At 39.7% G+C, this 12,649-nt stretch overlaps 1 pseudogene; it reads right to left on the reverse strand.

The window, feature by feature from the left end:
- Positions 1-215: 215 nt before the first annotated feature.
- The window catches only part of LOC107663237 (protein NLRC3-like), a 29,728-nt pseudogene continuing 17,294 nt past the window's right edge, over positions 216-12,649 (reverse strand).

The raw sequence follows: 12,649 nt of genomic DNA on the forward strand, positions 1-12,649 counted from the left end.
TATGCAAATTATATGAGTATATTTACACCCCACATAAACTTTCGGTCATGCCCAACATTTTTCTAATTTACATTAGATCTCTATCTTTAAGCCCTTTCAAGCCACAAGCTTTTGAAATCTTGATGTCAAAATCCAGAATTTTTCCATAAAAACCCTGGCGCCTAAAGGGTTAATTTATGAAACCTATATTCATCCACATTTTTAAACCTAGTGATTCAGTGAATGTGAATGTCAAACCTCAGTATGTTTAGTCGACAGTGTAATCTCTCCAGTCCAAGCAGCTTCACTCCTGAATCCTGCAGGTGATTGCTACTCAGGTCCAGCTCTGTCAGGTGGGAGTTTGATGCTTGTAGAGCAGAAGACACAGTTCCACAGCATGTTTCATCAAAACCACAGCTGTCAAATCTACCAAAACAAAATGTTTAGCCAGATAATTTTTTGAAGTTCAGCATTTCTGCAATAACAGAAAAATATTTCACTTAATATTTTGTCATTTAATTGTTTAGTGATGCAGAACAAAACATTTAATTCAACAGCAGTCAGCGAAATTACTTACAGTGCTTTTCTGCAGCATCTCATAGCTGGAATGAGTCTTTTGTAGTCTGCTTGTGATGATGAGAAATTTTTTGGGTTGAACTCATCCAGCACCTTCTCTGACATGAGCAGTACTGAGGTCAGCACTGTACACATTGAAGATGAAAGTTTTCTTCCTTGATGTTTATCTGAACTCAGGTAACTCTGGATTTCCTCATATAATGAATGAGCCTTGAGCTCAAGTAAACAGTAAAACAGATTGACTGAAGTTTCATCTGAGATATTGTATTCATTTAGTACTAGTTTAATGTATTCAGCTGTTTGTGTGATGCTTTCTGTTGAGGCTTCAGTGTGTGTGAAAAAGCCTTTGAGCAGGTTTTGACTAGATTCCAGTGAAATGCCCATCAGAAACCGCAGGAACAGGTCCAGATGTCCTCTCTGACTCTTCATAGCTTTATCAACAGCCTTCTGCAGTAGCTCCTGCAATGTGACATTTTGTTTTGGCTCATCAAAGAAAAACTGAAGCTCTTGCATGTTCTTGTTCAGGTAACAGATGAACACATGCACTGCAGCGAGGAACTCTTGAACACTCAGATGCACAAAGCAGAACACCTTTGTCTCATGAAGTCCATCTTCCTCCTTAAAGATCTCAGCAATCATTCCTGTAAACTCAGTGGCTACATTCACCTTAATATAACATTCTTCCAGATCTTCCTCATAGAATACAATGTTTTCCCTCATCAGCTGTTCAAATGCTAATTTGGCTAATTTTAAAATAATTTCTCTATTTGAATATAAGAGCTTTGTACGTTGCCTTTCTTCTTGCTCATCGTACTTCTGGCTCTTTATTTTCATCTGTATCAGCAGGAAGTGAATGTACATTTCAGTAAGTGTTGTGCTGATGTTCTCTGTAATGTTTTTGAGAATATTCTGAAGTACTGATCCAGCAGAACACAGGAATGTGGCACATTATGTAGAGACTACAAGACGTCTTAATGTGTGAGATGATTTTGGAGGCCAGACTCTCATCTGTGATTCTCTTTATGAAGTACTGCTCCTTCTGTTCGTCAGTGAATCCTCGCACCTCTGTGAACAAACCCACATACTGAGGAAGGATCAGATTGGCCGCTGCTGGTCGTGAGGTCACCCAGATGAGAGCTGATTGAAGCAATGTCCCCTTGACCAGACTTGTAAACAGCACATCTACAGATGCTCGTTCCTCAACAGTGTTCAGAGACGTACTGTTAAAATTTAGAGGCAGGTGACTCTCATCAAGTCCATCAAATATAAACGCAAGCTTACATTCCTTATATAGCTTTGATTTCTCCAGGTCCTTCAGTTCTGGATAAAATTTCACCAGAAATTCATGGAGACTGAGATCTTCATTTGTCATTAAGTTTATATCTCGGAATGGAAGCAGGAACACACATTCTATTTCCCGATTGGCTTCTTCTTCTGCCCAGTCCAGGATGAACTTGTGCACAGACACTGTTTTTCCAATGCCAGCAATCCCCTTGGTCAGCACAATCTTTTCCTCATTGTTTTCCCTTAATAATGTAAAGATGTCATTGCAGTTGATTGGTCTGTCCTGTGATTTCTGGGTCTTTAGAACATCATCAATCTGTTGAATCTCATGTTCGCGATTGACATCTTTCATATCTCCCTCTGTGATGAACAGTTCGGTGTAAACAGCCTCGAGATGTACTTCATTTTCTTTCTTGCACTCAAAAATATATTTTGCTTTCTTCTTCATGTTGATTTTGTGAGTTTTCAAGAATTGCAGCCTCAAATTTTCTGTAATAATAGTCATTTAAAAAACAGTATAAATATTGAGGAAATAGCATATAATAATATTAATAATTGACAATAATGAAAAAGTTAATCGTGCAGTCAAACAGATTTTATTCATACTGCTAAAAGCAGAACTGTCCTGCATTGGTATTCAAAGCCAAACCAACATGTACCAAGTAGCTTACAGTAAGGAAGAGAACAATGCTGCCTTCACATGTTATTGGACTATTTTAAGAGAAAAGCTATTTTATACTTTTCTTTGCTTTTCTGTTTTCTGATTTTTCATTAACACTTGAGAAGCAACACTACTTTAATAGAAGCAACAGATCTTTATTACTTATAAGTATTTTGTCTTACAGCACTTGATTTTTTTTTTTTGTACATTTTTAAAATGCAGCAAAATCCTTGGTGTGAAATCATAGGTGTATAATATGCGGGGGACGTGGGGGACATGTCCCCCACACTTTTAATAAAACATAAATTCCTCCCCCGCACATGGGTGTAGTAGTATAGAAACCAATCATAAAATTGTCATTAGGAAAATATAGGGGCAAAAATGTAATACACTGTAAAAAATGACCGTGAATTTAACGGTAAAAGACTGTAAAACAATTTTACGGATTTTTTTTACAGTGTAGAATAGGCTACAACTTATTGGTTATTGTCCAGCAGTTTATTTGATTTCTTTAAATTCAAATGAAAAGAGATAAGAAAAAATAAAGCCTGTCAATTACACAAAAAAGTCAGGGGGAAAAAAGTTTTTTTTTCTTTTTACATTTCTGTCCCCCTCACGTGTGAAAAATAACAGTGAACCAGTGTTGAAGGCAACAAGATGATTAAGTGATTCATTATATGATGAGTAATATTAAGTATACTATATAGTAAGTATATAAGTATAAATAGAGTAAGTGTATTTACTTGTCTCATTAGTGTTTAGTGCAGTTGTCGTTGCTAGGAAACGCTTGTTTTGTTTACTATGTGGAGACCTGCTGATATCGTGTTTGGTCTCGTTCTGTATTGCGTATCTTGTCAGTGTCTGAGCTTGCTTGGCCATTTGTTGTGGATATATAGGAAATATGGATCATAGGATATGAAAAATAAGGAAAGTGTGTCCAGCTGAATTAATGTAGTATTTTGTTAGACGGGTATAAAAAAAAGCTTAGTTTACCGCGACAGCGGTCGCGGCAGCTGTCGGGTGAAGGCTACATTATGTCTGAATTTATTATGTCTGTATAGGTCTTTTATTAAGTTTTATTTAATGTGAGTTATTTTTATACTTCAACAAACTAAATGGAAATGAAATAATATATATATATATATATATATGTGTGTGTGTGGTTGTACATACACATACAGTATATGTAGTTTTTTTTTTTTGGTGTTTGGCTTAGTGTTATGTTAGAATCATTATTATACTCTTATACCTTTTGTTCTTTAATATTTTGAATTGTTTTTAGCTTTATTTTTGTTTCTCATTTAAATGTTACGTTTTTAAATTTTGTTGTATGCATTTGTCATTTTTATTTAATTTCTTTCTTTTTAAAATGTGTATAAGTACTATTTATAAAGTTTTAGCTTTTAGTTTTGGATCTGTTTTTAGTTGTTTTAATACTACAATTGATTGCTTCTGTTGTCCTCATTTGTAAGTCGCTTTGGATAAAAGCGTCTGCTAAATGACTAAATAAATAAATAAAAATAAATAATATTGATGTTTTGTTGAAAAAATATTTTGAATTCACCTTATGGTTTTTAGTTGGGATACTTCTCCCTTGACTTTGAAGGTGACATACTGTAATTATTATGAAGTGACCCGATTCACTGATTTTAAGTGTGTTGTGTAATTAATACATTTCAAATTTGCATCACCGTCCCTTTGAAACGATCCAGCATCATTACACAAAGCAGTTATGTTATTCTAATATTTTCAAAATATGTTGTGCATAGAACATTTTAATCAACTGCATCATTTAAGCACAGACACATCAACAATCAGCATATGAATCTCAACAATAGTGGCAATCAATAAAAAGCTTCATGCTGTAATGCATATACAATACATATCCATGGCTCCCAGCATGCATTGGGGCACAAATAAATTCCGCAGTTTAATTGGCAAAAGCTTTTTTTGCACACTTGGGCATGCATTTGCAGCTGTTTGTTACTTTCTCATCTATTCTCTTCTTATTTATGCCTTGTTTTCACCCTTTTCTTTGCCAGTGTGTTTTGTTACTTTTATGCTTCACTCGCACCTTTAGATTTTCTGGACTGCTCTCCCGTTACTGATTATTGTCAGGAATTGGACCATCCTCTCTATTTTCCTCGGTGTTGATCCAGAGCTTGGCAGCTCTTCACTAGTTTACCCTTTTCTTTTAATAAAAGTTTTTGTTTGAGCATCTAACTACATTTGGGTCCTTCATTACAGAGAATTGTGACAATGACAATAATAATATTTTCTGTAAAAAAAAGTGTCTTAAATAGCTGCAAATCATGATTTCTTGTTGTCTGAATTACTGTATTTTTTCCATCATGTATCACTGTGTAATCAAAATATATTATTTTACTTTTCTTTTGGTAATATTTCATTTGTTATTTATAAAAGCCATAAATATTCATTTTCCTAATTTCTACCACATTAAATGGTTTAAAAATAACTTTTATCTTATAAAAATTTGTGTCCATATATCTTCTGTAACCGTACCATTCTTTACCGTATCTTTTAAATTGGTGGAATTATATCCCACAACTACGTAAGATACAGGGAATGTCACTTTCGTATCAGTATCGGACGAGGCGTGATGTGAAGAGCTGAGAACTTAAGAATCGAGCCCCTGCCCCTTTAATAACACTAAAGTGCCCTTTCTGTCTGAACTAGCTGCCCCTTGACCGCAATTTCTACTGAGGGGACAAGCTAATAGATCATCTGTGTTTAATGAGAAGGTGTAGAGTAGAAAGTGTTGTGCTGTTTTTGTGACACTTTAGAACAGAAAATGGCCATTCGTTGCTAATAAGTAACCCGTGCTGGCAAAATGAGTCACAATGCGCATGGGATAATTTTGAGCTACAGACAAAAAAAAAAGTGAAAAATGTTGATTTTGGTCGAATTTCAGGTCTTCACAAAAATGAGTTCATTAAGTCATCGTCTAGTAATCCCAATGCAGTGTTGCCAGATTGGGCAGTTTTGAATTTGATTATGCGGGTAAAAATGGGCTTGGGCGGGTAGACAAAATTTTGTGCTGGTTTAGGGTCAGTTTGTCGTTTTTTTTAAACATCTAAATTGTATAGGCTAATTAGTTAACAAACAAACCCAAGTGTGCATGTACTGCATCCAATCAGTCCTCATGATGTTACTAAACACACACGCGCACTGCAGAGTCGGCTGGTGCTGATGTTGATGTCGTCCGTCGCAATTTTAGCTAATCGCGAGGGATCAGCATACAGATGTGATGATTCAAGATTGACATGCTTTTAGAGCGATAAGGGAACGGATTTTAAATGTATAGCTGTAATGTAATGTTATATTCAAGTGATCACAATGTCAGCGTGGCCTGAAATACAATTACATGGTAAGGGAGTGTGACTCAACTCTCAAAATATGTATTACACCTGTGGAGCGGGATGACAGGAAGGCTCTAATATTGTAACTCTAAATTATTCAACTGTACTCTGATTTCAATGAAAATCGAAACTGAATATGGGACTACACGATCAGGACATCTTTTAAACTGTCCAGACTGATATCCTCGAAAGCTGCTGGACTTGATTTGACTGTGCAGAATTCTGAATTGTGTTCTACAATATGTACTTCACAAAAGACTTCTAGTTCTGTCTGAAGCTAAAGTGCAACACAAAGGTAAGTGCATTATTGTTATATCGTGACTGCCATCACAGTGTGCATGAACGAGTGTGAAATACCTGCTAATTACGTTGCTTATTCCGATTACTTATATTGGGCACCTTTTGCATTTAAATTGGCTTATTTTGACTGTTGACACTGAAAATGATGTATGTGCTTTTTCGAGTATCGGTTAATTTCTTGATTGCCGTTTTGACATAGTGTCTGCCTCTATATTTTAGTCGTATTTGGTAAATCTCTTTAATTTGCCGATTTGATCCATTTTCCTGGGAAATTTGTCAATTTGTATTATTTCATCATTATTTTGTTTCAAGAAGTTAAAAAATTGTCATTAATCAACCTTGATATGCATGGCAATACATTACCACACTGTTTTGACAGTTCAAGTTTTGGGTGTTTTTTTGTTGGAGTGGGCGGGTTTTGGTGAACTTTTGGGCTGGAAATCGTCCATCCAATCTGGCAACACTGTCCCAATGTTCCAAATAGTAATTTAACGTCTAAAAGTATCTTTATTTGTATGTGTTCAGCAGTGGCGTGCACAGACCTCCGGAGGGGCCCTGTTCTCGCGTCCAGTTTGGTTTTCTTTTATGTTTGCATGTCTTACTATCAGCCATGATTATTCTACTCTGCTAATTAAAAGGCTGTTTATATGCATATTACCAAAATTTTATTAGTCGCAGAAAAAATAAAATTCCACATGAAGTGGCGAAATCACGCAGTCCGTGACGGACAAATCGTTAACGGCTGGTCTATGTGGTAATATAGTCGGGCAGGACATCCATATGCTCTCCTAACATTCATCGACCTCAAATATGGCTTATCATCTGAAAAATTTATGTAGTAGCAACTTTACATGGCAGCTCAATCTAATGTTAGCCTAGAAAAAAGTGCACTGTTCATGTGTTTGTGCGGAGTGTGGAAGCTGAACAGTAGCGCGCGCGCGCTTGGGCTACTGCATGACAGATGGAGGCGCCGGTGCGATCACGAAACTCCATGTGTGCTTGCCTTATTACAGACATGAAAAATATATCTAGAGAGTGAAACTTTTAAATTAAAAAAATTCAAATAGAAAACAAATATTCTCAGATTATGTAATCCGTATGAAACATGCATACAGGCGCATACTGTGGAGACGACGAGTCAGTGTCGCCGACTTCATCTCTTAGACCGAAAACAGAAAGCACTAGTGTAACAATAAATTATTAAAACGTTAATGCAGTGTACTTGCTGTTTTTACCTAACACATTCATAATTATTATATTTGCCGGTGAGCTGTGGCAAGCCTTTTTTTGTGTGCACTTGAGCGCTTATAGGCTATGTAGGCAATTAAAGGCTCATTATTATGATTTATATGGTTTATTAATAAAAGTGCGACTAATAGTCGACTAATGCTTAAAATGAACGACTACTAGTCGACCAGAAAAATCTTTAGTCGAGGGCAGCCCTAATGCATATTGACTAATTATTTACGAGAAGCTTACATATAAGAGGCTGACAATTAGCTGAATATATACTTGTTTAATTAGTGACACTTAGCCTGCATTTTAAAATCTTCGGGCATGGCAGTACAAGGTCTTCCCCTTCGGGCTCTCCCTGTCCCCTCGTGTCTTCACGAAGGTCGCGGAGGGCACCCTTGCCCCACTATGGCAAGTAGGCATCAGGATCCTCAACTATCTCGACGACTGGCTCATTATGGCCTGGTTGCGAGAGGAGTTGTGCGATCACAGGGACTTCGTGCTTCGGCACCTCAGTCAGTTGGGGCTTCAGGTCAACCGAGAGAAGAGCAAGCTCTCCCCTATGCAGAGAATCTCGTATCTCGATATGGAGTTAAGACTTGGTGAGTATGACGGCACGTCTCACCAACGAACGTGGTGCCCTTAGAACAAGTGTCCCGGCATGTCGTTGTCACGACAGATGCCTCCAACACGGGCTGGGGCGCTACGTGCAACGGGCAGGCAGCTTCGGCATTGACACATCAACTGCTTGGAGCTGCTGGCAGTGCATCTGCTGCTGGACAAGCACGTGTTGGTCCGCTCAGACAACACTGCGGCTGTTTCGTACATCAACTGACAGGGCGGTCTACGATCACGTCGTATGTCTCAACTCGCCCGCCATCTCCTCCTCTGAAGTCAGATGCAGCTCAAGTCGCCGCGTGCCGTCCACATTCAGGGGAGCTCAATCGTGCAGCTGACGCGCTCTCACGACAGCTCACTTTCCCCGGAGAATGGCGACTCCATCCCGAGACGGTCCAGCTGATCTGGAATCGATTCAGGGAAGCTCAGGTGGACCTGTTTGCTTCCCATGAGTCCTCCCACTGCCAGTTGTACTATTCCCTGACCGAGGCCCCCCTCGGCACGAATGCACCGGCACACAGCTGGCCTCGGGCTCTATGCAAGTATGCGTTTCCCCCAGTGAGCCTGCTCGCACAGACACTGTGCAAGGTCAGGGAGGACAAGGAACAGGTCCTGTTGGTTGCGCCTTACTGGCCCACCCGGACCTGGTTTTCGGAACTCATGCTCCTCGTGACAGCCCCTCCCGGCGCATCCCCCTGAAGAAGGACCTCCTTTCTCAGGGGCTGGGCACCATATGGCACCCGTGTCCAGACCTCTGGAACCTCCACGTGTGGCTTCTGGACGGGACGCGGCAGACTTAGTGTCTACCACCACTGGTGGCAGATCACTTATCACTCAGGCTAGAGCTCCCTCTATGCTTTGAAGTGGAGTCTGTTCACGAATTGGTGTTCTTCTAACCGAGAAGACCCCCGGAGATGCTCGGTCAGAGTCGTGCTTTCTTTCCTGCAAGAAAGGTTGGAGCGTAGGCTGTCACCCTCCACCTTGAAAGTGTATGTTGCTGCTATCGCAGCACATCACGATGCAGTGGACGGCCGGTCCCTGAGGGGTGCCAGAAGGTTGAATCCTTCTAGGACACCCATGATACCCTCCTGGGATCTCTCTGTTGTCCTGGCTGGACTTCAGAGGGGTCCCTTTGAGCCGCTTGATTCAGTTGAGCTAAAGTTCCTGTCTCTTAAGACAGCGCTCCTGATCGCGCTCACTTCCATCAAGAGGGTCGGGGACCTCCAAGCATTTTTGGTAAGTGAAGAGTGCCTTGTGTTCGGGCCGGCCTACTCTCACGTTGTCCTGAGACCCCGGCCTGGATACGTGCCCAAGGTTCCCACCACTCCCTTCTGAGATCAGGTGGTGAACCTGCAAGCGCTGCCCCCGGAGGAGGCAGATCCAGCCTTGGCGTTGCTGTTCCCCATAAGAGCGTTACGCATATACATGGACCGCACCCAGAGTTTCAGAAACTCTGAGCAGCTCCTTGTCTGCTTTGGAGGTCAGCAGAAAGGGAAGGCTGTCTCCAAGCAGAGGTTGGCCCACTGGATAGTGGATGCCATCGCCTTGGCGTACCAATCCCAAGGCGAGCCGTGCCCCCTGGGGGTGAGAGCCCACTCCACTCGGAGTGTTGCCTTTTCCTGCGCGTTGGCGCACGGCGCCTCTCTGGCAGACATCTGTCGAGCTGCGGGCTGGGCGACACCTAACACCTTCGCGAGGTTTTACAACCTTCGTGTAGAGCCGGTTTCTTCCCGTGTGTTGGGTAACAGGAAATTGGCGGGAAGATCTGGCCCGGTGTCACGCTTGCTGCGCCATTCCCCCTCACACGGAGATGCGAGTGCATTTCTTCTCCCAGTAGAGTTCTCCGGTTGGCGAACCGTGGTTGAGCATCCTCCAGCACCCTCGGCAGTCAGACTTGGCAAGCAGTCTGAGGCCAGGCCCTGTACTGGGCTAGGTGTCCATATGGCTTGATTCCCTACGGGTAATCCCATATGTGTATTGTTCCACGGTAAGGTTTTTCTCTCTGTAAACCCGTGTCTTCCCTTGACAGACACGCTCTGTCAGTCTCTTCTGGCAGTTGTTCCATCCCTACTCTAAGGTAGGACCTGCCTCAGAGACCCATTCCATATGTAGTACTGCCCCCTGGGTCAGTCCATATCAGTATCTCCACATGTCACCTCCCTACGGGTAGGATGTGGTCTCCGTAGCAACCTTTTTCCTTAAGGCTCGCTTCCCCATTGTTCTGCCAGGTTGAAAGAACAAATAGGAAAGATTTGAAGCAATATTTCACTGAAGGTTGAAATCACTTCCAAAAACTTTTTTTGTGGACGGAACAGCAGCTTGGCCTTCTCCAGCAGCGATGTACTCACCGTTGGTCCCCTTCGGTACCAAGGTCAGGGAATTTGCGTTGGGGCTTTGGGAAGGTTACGACCTTAGCGTAGCTTTTGTGACACGCTGCGGCTTGTCAAAAATTGCGGCGTTACGATGAGGGTTACGTACGTAACCGAGACGTTACGCCGCCTTTCTTTATGTAAACATTTGGGCGGTGTTATGCAAATCTTCCCACACAGTGATGTAGATATGTGGGGGCGTGTTTAAATGAGGCGTTTTAGGAAGGCGTGGATGAGTCTTAACTTTTATAAAGAATATCTCTTTGGGTGTGAGACTTTAGTCTTTGCAACTTTACAGATCTTATATATGCACAAACAGCTTGTAACACTCCAAAGACAAAGAAAATATAATATATAGGCCGCCTGTCTCATTAATGTTAGTCTAACAATAAGGCCCGTTTCACACCACAAGCATGAGCGGTGCATAAGCAGCGCATATTTTTTTTTCCGACGTTCATGTTAACAAATGAGTGCATTCACATCGGGAGCAGGAGCAGCATGCGAGCGTCAAGCAGGAGCATCGTGTGAGCAGCGCTGAAGCGATGGTTTCGGCGCCGAGTCTATTTTTGCAGCACTCCTCACGCTCAATTAAAGTGACCGCACACTTTTGATGGACAAAATAAAAATGATTTCACACAAAAAGTGCTAAAAATGCACAGAATAAGCATGTCTAGCGTGTTTTCACAAGAATTGGAGTATGTCAGAAAAGAAATTGAAGAATCAAAAATATGTATAGAAGATTTACCAATTTAAACTTGTGTTTAATTAATCAGTTTGGGTTAAAGTATTGTGTAATGTAAAAAAAAACATTTATAACAATATATCGAAGTATGACTGAAAAGACATGATCTTTGTCCCATTAGGGTAAATAATTTTTTGGAAAATTGTCTGAAACTTCACTCATTCAAATGCATTTTCCCTGTCTAGAAAGAAGTCAATCAGTGTCTTAGTGTTTCAGAAACATTTCAAAAACTTTATTTACATTAAATTTCTTTATATGCTACTAGATTTGTGTTAGAACTCGTATGTAAAATTGCCTGGAACTCGAGACAGATTCAAATGCAGTTTCACTCTCTGGAAAATAATGTAAAAATGTCTTAGTGTTTCAAAAACAGTAGTCTAACAATGTTTTAGAATTTTAAACAGTATTGTAATAATATATTTTTGTTTCAAAAACAGTTTTAGAATTTTAAACAGTATTGTAACAATATATTTTTGTTTCAAAAACAGTAGTGTAACAATGTTTTTTTTTTTTTAAACAGTAGTGTAACAGTGTCTTCATGTTCCAAAAAACAGTACTTGTAGCAATGTTTTAGAATTTTAAACAGTATTGTAACAATGTCCTTTTTACAAAAAAACAAAAACAAAAAACAGCAGTGTAACAGCGTCTTGATGTTCCAAAAACAGTCCTGTAACAATGTTTTAGAGTTCCAAAAGAAGTATTGTAACAATGTCTTAGTGTTTTGCAAACAGTATTGTAACATTGTCTGTCATAATATCTTGTAATTTTATTGGCTAAAGGAGATGTCATGTGACATTACTAATATTTAATTTTATTAGCTGAATATTATTAGTGTTTTTTAAATGGAATTTTCTTAGCGTCATTTATAAATGATGATGCCCCATAGAGGGTTAAAGTTTATAACTGAACAACTTCTAAAAACAAATCTGTAGTTGTCTTTGTAACGAAATATTCAGCTTTGGAGCTGCTGCTGTGACGCTGTACAAATGCTTCCAGTGTGAATACTCTCACGAGTCTGCAGCTGCAGTGATGCTGTAGTTACACTGACGTAAAGTTGACACGAAGCTCACGCTTGCGGTGTGAAACAGGTGTAAAAGAAAATATCGCTGCTCTTGATTGAATTGCTTTTGTAGTTTTAATAATCAATTTATTTGTAATGAACACACTGAAGGGATTTTTACATTTTATTATTTGTTCTTCTTACATGAATGCTTTTGTTTAGATGTAAAATTAAAAAAGTAATGGACTATTTGTTTCTTTCTTTTGTTTATTTATTTGTCGGATTCCAACAACTCATACATCATTTTGAAAGTCTTTTAATGGAGAATATGAAAATTAAAATTAAAATAACTCATTTTTTTAAATTTGCTCATTGTGACTCATTTTGCCAGCATTGGTCACATACAGTATATAAGTACTACCTCCCTTTGTAAGCGCTTAATATGCAATTATTGAGTAATGACTTTAAAATAAATTTTCTTGTATATTTTCAAAAGTTAAGAGGCAC

The sequence above is a fragment of the Sinocyclocheilus anshuiensis genome, unplaced genomic scaffold (assembly GCF_001515605.1).
Source record: "Sinocyclocheilus anshuiensis isolate Anshui unplaced genomic scaffold, SAMN03320099.WGS_v1.1 scaffold2257, whole genome shotgun sequence".
Lineage (NCBI taxonomy): Eukaryota > Metazoa > Chordata > Actinopteri > Cypriniformes > Cyprinidae > Sinocyclocheilus > Sinocyclocheilus anshuiensis.